This window comes from Pan paniscus, chromosome 5, assembly GCF_029289425.2.
Source record: "Pan paniscus chromosome 5, NHGRI_mPanPan1-v2.0_pri, whole genome shotgun sequence".
NCBI lineage: Eukaryota > Metazoa > Chordata > Mammalia > Primates > Hominidae > Pan > Pan paniscus.
Genome location: NC_073254.2, coordinates 102342621 through 102356783, shown reverse-complemented (window position 1 = coordinate 102356783; position 14163 = coordinate 102342621). Strand labels below are relative to the sequence as shown.

The following is a 14163-nucleotide window of genomic DNA, read 5'->3' as shown; positions in this document are numbered from 1 at the left end:
TGGCATCTGTCTGTATTCCCAGCTACTAGGAATATATATACATGTATATATATATATACATGTATATATATTTATACATATGTATAAATATACATGTGTATATACATGTGTATATACATGTGTATACATATGTATAAATATACATGTGCATATACATGTGTATATATTTATACATATGTATAAATATACATGTATACATATGCATAAATATACATGTGTACATATATTTATACATATATACATATATAATATATAAAATATAAAAATATATACAAATATATATTAAATATAAAAATATACAATATAAAAATATTTATACATATATGTGTATATATATATATAAATAGAATCACATGATCTTTTGAGATTAGTTGTTGTTTTTTTTCACTCAGTATGTTGCTCTTGAGGTCCATCCAGGTTGGTGTATCAACAATTAGTTCCTTTTTATCGTTAAGTAGCATTCCATGGTGCAGATCTGCCGTAGCTTATTTAATCATTCACCCATTGAAGGACATTCCAGCAGTTTCCAGTTTAGGGCTATTACAAATATGACGTAGTTCTGAATATTCCCGCGTGGATTCTTTGGTCAGCTTTTAAACTAATGTCTTCCTCAGGTGAGGCTGCTTGGCAGAGCCCAGGCAACAATTTGTGCCCAAGCCTCCAAACATATCTCCTTTTTTTTTTAGCTCCTACAGATCATTTGTAATACAATGTCTAACATATACAAAAAGTAGACAGAAGTGTATAATGAACAACCATGTTTAGCACTGCATTTCAATAATTGTCATCCTGACATTTTTTTCTTTTTCTTTCTTTTCTTTTTTTTTTTTTTTTGAGACGGAATCTTGCTCTGTTGCCCAGGCTAGACTGCAATGGCACGATCTCGGCTCACTGCAACCTCTGCCTCCCGGGTTCAAGCAATACTCCTGCCTCAGCTTCCTGAATAGCTGGGATTACAGGTGCCCGCCACCACAGCTGGCTAATTTTTGTATTTTTAGTAGAGATGGGGTTTCACCATGCTTGCCAGGCTGGTTTCAAACTCCTGACCTCAGGTGATCCACCCACCTTGGCCTCCCAAAGTACTGGGATTACAGGCGTAAGCCACGAAGCCTGGCCAACATTTTTTCATCTATATTTTTATCCACTCTCCCCACTAACACTTGTGTTTTGAAACAAATCCCAAGTAATATAATTTTATCTGTAATATTTCAGTAAATATCTCCCAAACTTAAAAAGTCTTTTTGTTTGTTTGTTTGTTTGTTTTTAAATAACTGAAATGCCATTATCCCAATGTCACACTTTGGGTTCCTCCAGAAGCTGAAACAAAGACAAAAATTTAAGTGCAAGTCATCTGAGAGAGGGAAACACCAGTGGGGAAGTGGAGAGAGTGAGACAGAAAAAGGAAGGTTCTAAGTAAGACTTTCGCAGATGGCTGAATCTGAGTTGGGCAAGCATTACCTCCTCAGCACTTGCAGAAAGCCACAGGGGCAGGCCAACAAGACTTCAGGAGGCAAAGTCTTCAGGCAAAGAAATGCAGTTGCTGGCTGCTAAATTCAGGGTAGCATGCCCTGAAGTGGTAAGGGTGAGAGACCGTGGAGCCCAGCGCCAACAGCTTCTCTTACACAGGCTTAAAAACAATAAACAGCCTGGGCGCAGTGGCTCACGACTGTAATCCCAGTACTTTGGGAGGCCAAGGCGGGTGGATCACGTGAGGTCAGGAGTTCGAGACCACCCTGGCCAACATGGTGAAAACCTATGTCTACTAAAAATACAAAAAATTAGCCGGGTGTGGTGGTGTGTGCCTGTAATCCCAGCTACTTGGGAGGCTGAGATAGGATAATTGCTTGAACCCTGGAGGCAGAGGTTGCAGTGAGCTGTGATGGCACTATTGCACTCGAACCCGGGCAACAGAGCAAGACTCTGTCTAAAAAAATAAAATAAAATAAAATAAAATAAAAACAATAAACAAGTAACAAGCCAGTGTTCAAATTATCCCTAGTATGTCATACTATTGGATTTTACAGCTTATGTGCCCAAATCATTATCCAAATAAGGTCCATTTATTGTAACTGATTTACCATCACATGCTGTAAAACAACATTTTGGTCAAAGACAGCACATAATACAACAGTGGTCCCAAAAGATTATAATCCATATTTTTACTGTACTTTTTCTATGTTTAGTTATGTTTCCTCACACAAATACTTACCATTGGGTTACAACTGCTGACAATATTCAGTACAGTAACATACTGTACAAGTTTGTAATCAAGGAACAATAGGCTATCCCACATGGCCTAGATGTGTAGTAGGCTATACCATCTAGGTTTGTGTAAGGATACTCTATTATGTGGGCACAATGACAAAATTGTCTAACAACACATTTCTCAGAATGTGTCTCCATTGTTAAGTGATGCATGACTGTACATTTTTTTAAGTCTCTTTTTCTTTCCATTTTTTTATTTAGAAATTTTGAAGCATACAACAAACTTAGCAGAATATTATTGTGAACAAATATATGTTTATCGAGATTAAACCATTAACATTTTAAATATATTTGCCTTATCACGTATCTACCCATTTGTTCATCCCTTTATGCATTTTATATTTCTTTATGCATTTCAGAGTAAATTGCAGATATTGATCATTTATCTCTAAATACTTTTACCCTGAAACACTTTAGTATAAAAATCATTACTAAGGTTTATATTGTTTATTTATTTATTTTTTTGAGACGGAGTCTCACTCTGTCACCCAGGCTGGAGTGCAGTGGCATGATCTCGGCTCACTGCAACCTCCACCTCCTGGGTTCAAGTGATTCTCCTGCCTCAGCTTCCCGAGTAGCTGCGACTACAGGTGTGTGCCACCATGCCCGGCTAATTTTTTGTATTTTTTTTTTTAAATTTTTTGTATTTTTAGTAGAGACGGGGTTTCACCACGTTAGCCAGGATGGTCTCCATCTTCTGACCTCGTGATCTGCCCGCCTCGGCCTTTCAAAATGCTGGGATTACAGGCATGAGCCACTGCGCCCGGCCCATTTTTTCCTTTTGAGGTAAAATTTGCAACAACGAAATGCACAAATTTTAAGTGTATATTTGTGGAGTTACGATAAATGCATGTACCCTATGTAACCTACACCTCCATCAAGATATGGAATATTTCTACAACCTCAGAGAGTTTCCTCATTCTCCTTTTCAGTCAATCCCTACCCTCAACTTCTCAAAGGCAACTTTTTTTTGACCTAATGTTGTTCACAATGTTCTCTTACTTTATTTTATTTTATTTTATATTTTGTTCTAATGTCTGTGGTATCTGTGGTGATAACTACTTTTTCATTCCTGATATCGGCAATTGGTGCTCTTGTTGGGAACAAATTTCCTATGGGTTCCTTCACGTTTCTGCAGGTCCTGTGAGTAGAGGCACTGACAGCCTTTGTTCTGGGTTATCTTTTAAAGATGTTTGTATTGCAAATCACTTGGTAAATAGTGACAGCAGAGCCCTCTAGAGCAGGGACAGGTTTTTTTTTTTTTTTTTTTTTTTTTTTTAACTCTGGTACAATAAAGATAATTTCTACCTCAGGGGTAAAAGTCAGGCAGGTTTGCTTGCAGTCTACTATAAAGGATTGAGTTACTAAGCCTGGGTTTCCTTAACTGAGATGCCAACCCACTACATTTATAACACCTATAACACCTACCTGGGCCACTCTGTGTCTTTCTCATAGGACTTGAGGGTCTAAAAGAACTAATGCAAATGTGAAGCTCATGCTGCTTGCTGGCTGTGAGTGGTAAAGTGCTAGTCTCTGGCTTAGGAATCTCATTTAGCAGGCCAGATTCCGTGAAACTCTGGCAGATTAACTTGTTAGCTTTAACAGGAGGGCACAATCTCAGACTCTTGAAATTCTTGATGTTTGTCTTCCTTCCTTCCTTCCTTCCTTCTCTCTCTCTCTTTCTTTCTTTTTCTTTCTTTCTAGATGGAGTTTCACTCTTGTTGCCTAGGCTGGAGTGCAATGGTGTGGTCTCGGCTCACTGCAACCTCCACCTCCCAGGTACAAGCAGTGATTCTTCTGCCTTAGCCTCCCAAGTAGCTGAGATTACAGGCACCTGCCACCATGTGCGGGTAATTTTTTTGTATTTTTAGTAGAGACGGGGTTTCACCATGTTGGCCAGGCTAGTCTCGAACTCCTGACCTCAGGTGATCCGCCCACCTCAGCCTCTTTGTAATCCCCTGTTGGGATTACAGGCATGAGCCACTGCGCTCAGCCTTTTTTTTTTTTTTTTAAATAACTAATTCTAGCAAGGAGTTTATCAATTTTGCTGATCTTTTCAAAGAACAATTTTCAGCTTTGCTAATTTTTTCTATAACTTTCCTATATTTTAGTTAATTGATTTCTGTTGTTATCTTTATTTCCTCCCACTTACTTTGGGATTTACTTTGCTCTTTTTTTTTCCCTAGCTTATTTATGTGGAACTTTTGGTCATTGATTTTTAGACATCTCTTCTTCACCAACATAAGCATTTAAAGCTATATATTTCTGAATAGGCATTGCTTTGGATGCATCATACAAATTTTGATATGTTGTATTTTTATTCATTCAGTGTGAAATACTATCTAACTTCCTATGTGATTTCTTCTTTGACCAATGGATTATTTTAAATATCTTGTTTATTTACACATATTTGAAGTTTCCCTAGATCTTAGTTTTATTGATTTCTAATGTAGTTCCATTGTGATCAGAGAACATACTCTGTATGATTCCAATTTTTAAAAATTTATTAAGACATTTTAAGATCCACTATATGGTCTATCTTGCTGAACATACCACATGCACTTGAAAACAAAATGTATTCTGGAGTTGTTGGATGTGGTGCTTTATAAACATCAATGAGGTTGTATCAGTCAGAGATCACCAGAGAAACAGAACCAGTAGGATGTGTAAATGAGAGAGAGGGAGGGAGAGAGAGAGAGAGAAAGAGAGAGCGAGAGGTTTATTATAAATAATTGGCGCATGTAATTGTGGAGGCTGATAAGTCTGAGATCTGCAGTCAGCAGGCTGGAGATCTAGGAGAGCAAATGGCATAGTTCCAGTCCTGGTCCAAAGGCCCAAGAAGTAGAAGAGCTGATGTTGTAGTATCAGAATGAAAGCCAGCAGGCTCAAGACCCAAGAAAAGCCCATGTTTAAGTCTAAGCCTAAAAGCAGGAAAAAACCTGATGTCCCAGCTCTAAAGCAATCAAGTAGGAGGAGTTCCCTTTTGTTCTATTCAGGTCTTCTACTGATTGGATGGGGCTCATTCACATTAAAGAAGGCAGTCTGTTTTACTCAGCCTACCAATGCAAATGTTACTTGAACCCAGAAATACCCTCACAGACACATACAGAATAATATTGGACGAAATGTCTGGACACTCTGTGGCCTAGTCAAGTTGACACATAACATTAACCATCACAGAAGTCAAGGTGGTTTATAGTATTGTTCAAAACACCTATGAATTTCTTGATTTTTTTTGTTTAACTGTTCCATCTATTGCTGAGAGCAGAGTGTTAAAATCTCCTGCTGAGATCATGAAATTATCTATTTCTCCTTTTAGCTCAGTTGATTTTCACTTCATGTATTTGGAAGTTCTGTTATCAGGAATGTAAATCTTTATGATTAGGTATATACAAATTATTCTTTTTTTTTTCTTTTACTACATCTGTAGCAAAACTGCATACACATTATTTCTTCTGAAGAATTGACCCTTCTTTTTTTTTTTTTTTTTTTTTTTTTGAGACAGAGTCTGGCTCTGCCACCCAGGCTGGAGTGCAGTGGCACCATCTCGGTTTACTGCAACTCCGCTTCCTGGGTTCAAGCGATTCTCCTGCCTCAGCTTCCCGAGTAGCTGAGACTACAGGCACGTGCTACCACGCCCAGCTAATTTTTGTATTTTTAGTAGAGACAGGGTTTCACCATGTTGGCCAGGATGGTCTCAATCTCCTGACCTTGTGATCTGCCTGCCTCAGCTTCCCAAAGTGCTGGGATTACAGGCATGAGCCACTGCACCCTGCTGAGAACTGACCCTTTTATTATTATCAAATAGCCCTCTATCTCTGGCAACAATTTTTTAATTTTATTTAATTAATTTATTTGCTTTATTTATTTATTTATTTAGAGACAGAGTTTCACTCTTGTTGCCCAGGCTGGAGTGCAATGGCGCAATCTCGGCTCACCACAACCTCTGCCTCCCGGGTTCAAGTGATTCTTCTGCCTCAGCCTCCTGAGTAGCTGGGATTATAGGCATGCACCACCATGCCTAGCTAATTTTGTATTTTTAGTAGAGACAGGGTTTCTCCGTGTTGGTCAGGCTGGTCTTGAACTCCCAACCTCAGGTGATCCACCCACCTCAGCCTCCCAAAGCGCTGGGATTACAGGCGTGAGCCACCACGCCCACCTACTGGCAACAATTTTTGTCTCAAATCTGCTTTTCTGCTATTATAATAGCCACTCCAGCTTTATTGTGCTTATATCTTTTTCCATGCATTTCTTTTCTATTCTTTTTTTGAGACGGAGTCTTGCTCTGTTGTCCAGGCTGGAGTGCGATCTTGGCTCACTGCAACCTCCACCTCCCAGGCTCAAGCAATTCTCATGCTTCAGCCTCCTGAGTAGCTGGGATTATAGGAGCGTGTTGCCACACCCAGCTAATTTTTTGTATTTTGTTTTATTTTATTTTATTTTTTGAGATGGAGTGCACCACCATACCCAGCTAATTTTTTGTATTTTATTTTATTTTATTTTATTTTTTTGAGATGGAGTGCAATGGCACAATCTTGGCTCACTACAACCTCCGTGGGCCTCTGCCTCCTGAGTAGCTGAATTACAGGCACCTGCCACCATGCCAGGCTAATTTTTTTGTATTTTTAGTAGCAACGGGGTTTCACCATGTTGGCTGGGATGGTCTTGACCTCCTGACCTCAGGTGATCTGCCTACCTCGGCCTCCCATCCCTGGGATTACAAGCGTGAGCCGCTTTTCCCCGACTCTGCATCCTGTTTTATCAGCAGGTTCTTCCTGTATCTTGTGCCAGTCTCCTATCTCATCCTGTGACTATTCTTGCCTAACCTTCTGGGGATGCAGCCCAACAGATCTCAGCCTCATTTTACCCAGCCCCTATTCAAGATGGACTCACTATGGTTCAAATACATCTGACAGCCCCCTACACCAGTCAGAAGTTCAGACCTCCGGAACTCCTGACTGATTGGCTTCAAGTTGGGGTTCCCATGACTCCCTCTTTGAGTTCTATTAATTTGCTGGAGTGGCTCAAAGAACTCAGGAAATAATTATATTTACTGTTTTTTTGTATTTTTTTTTGAGACAGAGTTTTGCTCTTGTTGCCCAGGCTGGAGTGCAATGGCATGATCTCTGCTCATTGCAACCTCTGCCTCCCGGATTCAAGCGATTCTCCTGCCTCAGCCTCAGCTGGGATTACAGGCTTTTGCCACCATGCCTGGCTAATTTTGTATTTTTAGTAGAGACGGAGTTTCTCCATGGTGGTGAGGCTGGTCTCGAACTCCCGACATCAGGTGATCCGCCTGCCTTGGCCTCCCAAAGTGCTGGGATTACAGATGTGAGCCACTGCGCCTGGCCTACTGGTTTATTAAAAAGGATATTGCAAAGGATACAGATGAAGAGACGCGTAGGGTGAGGTATGAGGGAAGGGACATGGAGTTTCCATGCCCTCCCTGTGTGTGCCACCCTCCAGGAATTTCCATGTGTTCACCTATCTGGAAGCTCATGAACTCTGTCCTCTTGGATTTTTATGGAAGCTTCAGGACATCAGCATTCCTTCCCGCAGGGTATAGGGTGGGACTCTCTCGTGGGAGGGTCTTAAGACCCAGAGTCAGAAAGGTGGGGAAACTATGGAAGAAGGGCAGGAGAAGGTCAGAGGCCTGTTCCTGAGGTCTAACATACCCAACTTTATAACAAATGACTGTAACAAGGGCTATGGGAGTTATGAGCCAAGAGCTGTGGATGAAAACCTATATATATATCACAACACCACAGGCTGTTACTTTTTCCAATCTAGCCTCTTATCCACTTTTCAAGGACTCTTCATAAGTTCTGGACCTTCAATGGCCAAGGTTCTTGTTTTCCAATGCACTGATAAGTTTAAGTATGTTAAGTATGTTTTCTTTTCTTTTTTTTTTTTGAGACAGAGTTTTGCTCTTGTCGCCCAGGCTGGAGTACAGTGGTGTGATCTTGGCTCATTGCAACCTCCATCTCCCTGGTTGAAGTGATTCTCCTGCCTCAACCTCCCGAGTAGCTGGGATTATAGGTGCCTGCCACCGTGCCCGGCTAATTTTTGTATTTTTAGTAGAGATGGGGTTGTACCATGTTGGCCAGGCTGGTCTCAAACTCCTGACCTTAGGTGATCTGCCTGTCTTGGCCTCTCAAAATGCTAGGATTACAGGTGTGAGCCCCCACACCCGGCCTAAGTATGTCTTTTCTATCAGTCCTAGGGATTTATGGCATGAAGAGAAGGCTCCAACCACTATGTATCAAACTCACTCTTTTTCTTTCTTCTCTCTCTCTCTTTCTAATAGTGACAACACAGATTTAATTATTTAGCTAAGTAGAAAAGGAATAGGAGCAATTCTCAGTAAGATGGGCTGAGAAAGGAAAATGATACATTTTTCAGTCATCGTAAAGGGAAGAATTTTAGGAGTTCAGTGTTCTGATTGTAATAGAATGCTAAGCCTGCTAAGTTTATAAGTTTGATTTATCTCAAAGTTCTGCTTATTTCATCTAGGCTTTGAATTTACCTTGAATTTCTCCAGTATTTGCCTTGAATTTCAGAGATTTTTTTTCGTGGACTATGCTTTTAAACATAAGATTCTAAAGTTACATTCAAATACTGCCACCTTGTGGGTTATTCTTTGTTTCCCCATCCCACCCTTTAATTTGGTGGAAACAGATTCATCCAGGCAGTTCATTTCAGGTTATGTCAATTAAGTTGCTAAGAGTTGTACTAAGAGCTTCATATATATAATATATACATTATATTATATATATATATAAAATCTCATTTAAACTTCTTAAGAACTTTATGAAAGCAATACTATTAACCCTATTTCAGAGATGAGGAAACTAGGCTTAGAGGGTTTATGTAACTTGCCTGACGTCTCACAGATAGTAAGCATAGGAGTAAAACTTTGTATCTGGGCACCTTGCCTCTAGAATCCTTGTCTCCAGGAGTAAAACTAACAAATCTAAAAGTAAAACAGTGTGATACATTATATGACTAAGTGATAGAAGCAGTATAAAGGGAATAATTGCTAGGAAAGGCCATCCGGAAAGTCTTCACAGATATGTGGGGAGGTGGCCCTCTGTAAGTAAGGATTGGAAAGATAATGATTCTATAGGAAGAACGCAGCTGGGACCATACACCTGAATCCAGAAGAACACAAACACCCTATGTGGCCTATTGTTTTGTCTGCCTCACCCTGCTTTCTTTTGGGGAACTACTCTTCACTCTGCTTTAACCATGACTCTATTAGAGGATGTCAATCATGTTATCCTTGATTCCTCACCTAATCCAAGCTGACATGAGTCCGTCAGGTGCCTAGAACTTTTGTGCTTGAGATAATAGGCTCAGTGCTATCTTCCCTAATGGCAAACCTGAGGTGAGATATGTGATTTATGTGAGGTACTTAATTTATGTGCCAGAAAGTTGTAGTCAACCAGTGATGTCCTGTAGAAGATGGTGTGGAGTAGAAGAGAATGAGGCTAAACAATAAGGTTCCAGTCATCTCTAGGCCAGCTGCACTATTGATCTTCCTCTAAAAATCATTCTTGTAGAACCTAATCAGGTTTGGGTTTCTAATCAAATTCTAGTGTTTTCTCTTCTGCCACCAGCACTGTCATTTCCTACTCCTATACAACTGGAAAGACAGCAAAATACACATAATGATGTCAGTACTTTTAATTATAAAGGATAGTACTACCAATTTATTTTGGAAAAATGGTATTTAGGGAGTTTATTATAGATGCCATGTGGCTTAGAAATATTTCTGCAGTGCTCCACTCTTGATGCCTGTACTATTCTTTTTCTACTCCCTCCGCCCATCACTGCAATCTTTTTATTTATTTATTTATTTATTGAGACAGAGTCTCGCTCTTTCACCCAGGCCGGAGTGCAGTGGCGCTATCTTGGCCCACTGCAATCTCCACCTCCCAGGTTCACGCCATTCTCCTGCCTCAGCCTCCCGAGTAGCTGGGACTACAGGTGCCCGCCACTGCGCCCGGCTAATTTTTTTTGTATTCTTTAGTAGAGATGGGTTTTCACCGTGTTAGCCAGGATGGTCTCGAACTGCTGACCTCGTGATCTGCCTGCCTCGGCCTCCTGGGATTACAGGCATGAGCCACTGCACCTGGCCCATCACTGCAATCTTTTAAAGCCATCTCTGGTTTTTTTTATTTTTTACTTTAAAAAATAAAACTACTTTACAAACTCTAGTCAATTATTTTTCCAAACTTTGATTTTTTTAATCATTCAAGTAATATTTAAATTATTGCAATGAAAATTACAAAAGTCAAAATGATAGAAATTAAGAATCACCCATAATCCCACCATAGAAACAATCATTGTAGATATATTTTGACCTATTCTTTCATGTGTAAACACAAAATTTTTTAAAAAATCAAACAAAATGGCTCATTTTGATTTCTTCCTCCCTTAACCACATCTACAATATATTTTTCATTTAATTGTATTTCATTTGTACTATTTCCTAATTATTTTAATATTTTGTCTTGCAAATAACCAGTAAGTACTTTTGAAAGCATCTAACTTTCCTGGGAAAAGGGGAGCAATTCTACATTCCTTTGACTGGAATGTTATTTCTTTCCTGCTTCATCTACTTATCTCCTCGTTATCTAGTTATCTGAGTTATCTTCTGCTCATTCTTTAGTTCATGTGTCACATCTTTTGGAAGTCAGATAAATCTATCAGATTAATACTTATAAACGTTGCAATTTATTATGCTTGGGAATATCTGGGTCTACATGTATTTTTGTTCACTGTTGGATCCCCAATGCTTACCACAAATTGTCCGAGACCTGGTAATTTTAACTTTTATTTATTACTATTTTTTGAGACAGGGTCTCACTCCGGTTGCCTAGGCTGGAGTGCAGTGGCGTTATCTTGACTCATTGCAGCGGCGTGATCTTGACTCACTGCAGCCTTGATCTCCCAGGGCTCAGGGTATTCTCCCACTTCAGCTTCCTGAGTAGCTGGAATCACAGGCGTGCGCCACCATGCCTGACTAATTTTTTTTTTAATTTTTAGTAAAGGCGGGGTTTTACCATGTTGTCCAGGCTGGTCTTGAAATCCTGGGCTCAAATGATCCACCTGCCTCTGCCTCCCAAAGTGCTGGTATTACAGGTGTGACTCACCTTGCCTGGCCGTAACTTTTAAATTAATGAATGCCTGCTTGGACTAATTCAGCCACTAAGGAAATACTTTATTCATTAGCACTATTTATGAAGTATTATTGTGTGTGACTAAGGCTCTCTGCTAAGTGCTATATATCTCTATCATTACATTTTCACAACCCCAAAATACATTATTTCTCCCATTTTGCAAATGAGGAAACTGAGGCTTCAGAAAAGTGAATTAACTTGCCCAGATACAAGAGAGAGAAGTTACGAACTCAGGTCAATGCATTTATTTACACTAGCAGCTTTATTTGCCATTATTGGCTTCTTTGTTCATGAATATGAAAGTCATTATATGTAGCTTCTTTTTTTAAATATCTGGAGATACAACTTAAGCTTCTTTTCTTTTCTTTTTTTTTTTTTTTGAGACGGAGTCTCACTGTCACCCAGGCTGGAGTGCAGTGGCGCGATCTGGGCTCACTGCAAGCTCCGCCTCCCGGGTTCACGCCATTCTCCTGCCTCAGCCTCCCCAGCAGCTGGGACTACAGGCGCCCGCCACCACACCCAGCTATTTTTTTGTATTTTTTTAGTAGAGGTGGGGTTTTACCGTGTTAGCCAGGACGGTCTCGATCTCCTGACCTCGTGATCCGCCCGCCTCGGCCTCCCAAATTGCTGGGATTACAGGCGTGAGCCACCGCGCCCGGCCAACTTAAGCTTATTTTCAAAACCACTCAATTTTGACATTACAAACTGGTTTTTGTTTTGTAGAAGGACATTCAGAATAAAGAGCAAAGAAACAATTATGTGCTGGGAAGGGCAGTAGGAGGGCTGGGTCCTAGTCTCCCTTTCTCTTTCGCTAAGCAGCTGTGTGGCTTTGGGCTAGTAACCTACCCTCCCACAAAAAAGGCTTCAAAAGAGAGCAAGCAGAGCTCAGTGGGCATTAAGACATGCGCAAATCCTTTCTTTTAGAGATTAGATGAGGTCGACTCAGTGGCTTGTAAAACTCAACGTGGCAGAGCTGTACAGCCAACTCATGATTCTTAGTGTCGTTTGTTTTGAGTCACACTACCCCTCCTTGAACAATCATTTACTGAGTGCTGACCGTATTAGGCATTCAGCAGCAGTGTGTTTCCCATTCAGTAACCTAGTATTGATTATTGGCTACTGTCCCTCCTAGCATTTTTCACTTGACCACTTTCTAAATGGCCTTTAGATTCAGAGTTCAAGTGGAAAAAGCCTAGTGTAAGCCTGGTGTCAGGCAGTGAGTGGCGTGACCCGGGTCGGCAGCTAGTCCTACGGTGGTGATCTAAGAGGGCAGTGACGCCTTCTGACCAAGGGAGTGACTGCCAGATAATCCGGGTGTATGGAGATCCAGAGAGGGGTGAGGCTGGGTTTACGGAGACTACACCTTTGGCTTTGCAGTAACCCCACTGCTAAGGCCATGGGAGGAAACTCTTCTGTGCAGGACGCCTATGCACTTGGCTTCTGCTGCGTAGCGACCGGGTGTCCAAGGCATCCTGCCAGGTCTCCTTCTCCACTCGGGTTTAGCCTCCCCCCCGAGTCTCCAGCTGCCTAGAGAGACGTTTCTAACTAGGAGATGGCTGGCCTGAAAGGGACACTCCCATCACCGTTGTTGGCCTAGAGTTCCCCGCTGCGGCCTTTTTCTTTTCCCCGCCCCTGGCCTGAGTCAGCGGCTCCAAGGCCGGCGAGGTCAAGCTCCTTTGGGGCGCCAGGGAAAAGGCCATGGCAGAGGTGCTGCCACGCGAAACCTTCTGGGCAGGCACCAGCCAATCATCAAGAGACATACAGGAGCCCCAGCCAACCAGCGCCCGTCTTATTACTGGGAACCGCCCGCTCGGGCCCTTCCTCTACATCCCCGTTCCCGATTCCTGTAGTAGCGGCTGTATTGCAGCCGCCTGCCGAACTGACCCGGGTCTGGGGACTGGCCCCTCTGGCGCCGTTCGGTTTCTCTTATTGCCTTCACTGAGGATGAGTCCCTTTGTGGCTCTATGTGGACCCTGCGGAATCCACCGGCGCAGTTTCATCTAGCGACTGGTGAGGGAGGGCTTGGCGCTGCCCGACCGTGCGGTGCGGCTTCCCTTCAGCCCGGGGGCAGGGGGAGAGTATTCGCCTTCTGGAGGGTGCGGGTGGCTGCGGACGGCGGCGCGGGGGGACCGTGGGGAGGGGACTCTGTGGCCCCGAGGCTGCCGGGCTTCGCGCGAGGCGGCGCGGGGAGGGCCGAGTGGCCAGGGTCCCTACCGCCCCCCTCAGCTAATGAATGGCCTGTCCCGGCGATGCGCTACGCTCCCGTCCTGCCGGACACGCCCTCCAGCGACATTGCATTCCTAGTTGTGATAGTTATGTAGTGTCACTTTCCTTCGAGCCTTGGATTTGAAGCCATTCCTGTGGGCGCTCATGTTCCTTATCCCCTTCCTGGAGTCACAAGTTTGAGTCCACCCTGGGGATACTGACTCTGGGGAAGCAGGTCGTGAAATCTGATAAGTGGACATTGATTGCTATGTAAAAAGGAACTGATTCTTTTTGGAGGGTGGGGGGTTGAGAGAGACAGAGAAGACAGGCCCTTTGTTTTTGTAACAGGCAGAGCTGTCTGGCTCAAAGAGTTTTAGTTCAGCTGCGAATTAGGTAACATAGGCCGTCCTTGACTCCTGTTTTCCAACGTAGTTCATAAAACTTGACTGTGTTAGCCAGAGATTCATGTAGCACCTTTTAACTTATGCCTCGAAGCAGGCCATTTGAA

The 14163-nt window shown here is 42.2% G+C and overlaps 1 protein-coding gene across 5 annotated transcripts in view; it reads left to right on the top strand.

The window, feature by feature from the left end:
• The first annotated feature begins 12532 nt into the window (after positions 1–12532).
• The window catches only part of IBTK (inhibitor of Bruton tyrosine kinase), a 78454-nt gene continuing 76823 nt past the window's right edge, over positions 12533–14163 (top strand). For 4 of the 5 annotated variants that reach the window (XM_008969444.4, XM_055113915.2, XM_003816374.5 and 1 more), the window contains exon 1: positions 12533–13460. The gene's annotated coding sequence lies outside the window, so the exon portion shown is untranslated. The remainder of the gene's footprint in view (positions 13461–14163) is intronic. The other variant, XM_055113916.2, reaches the window with a different exon arrangement.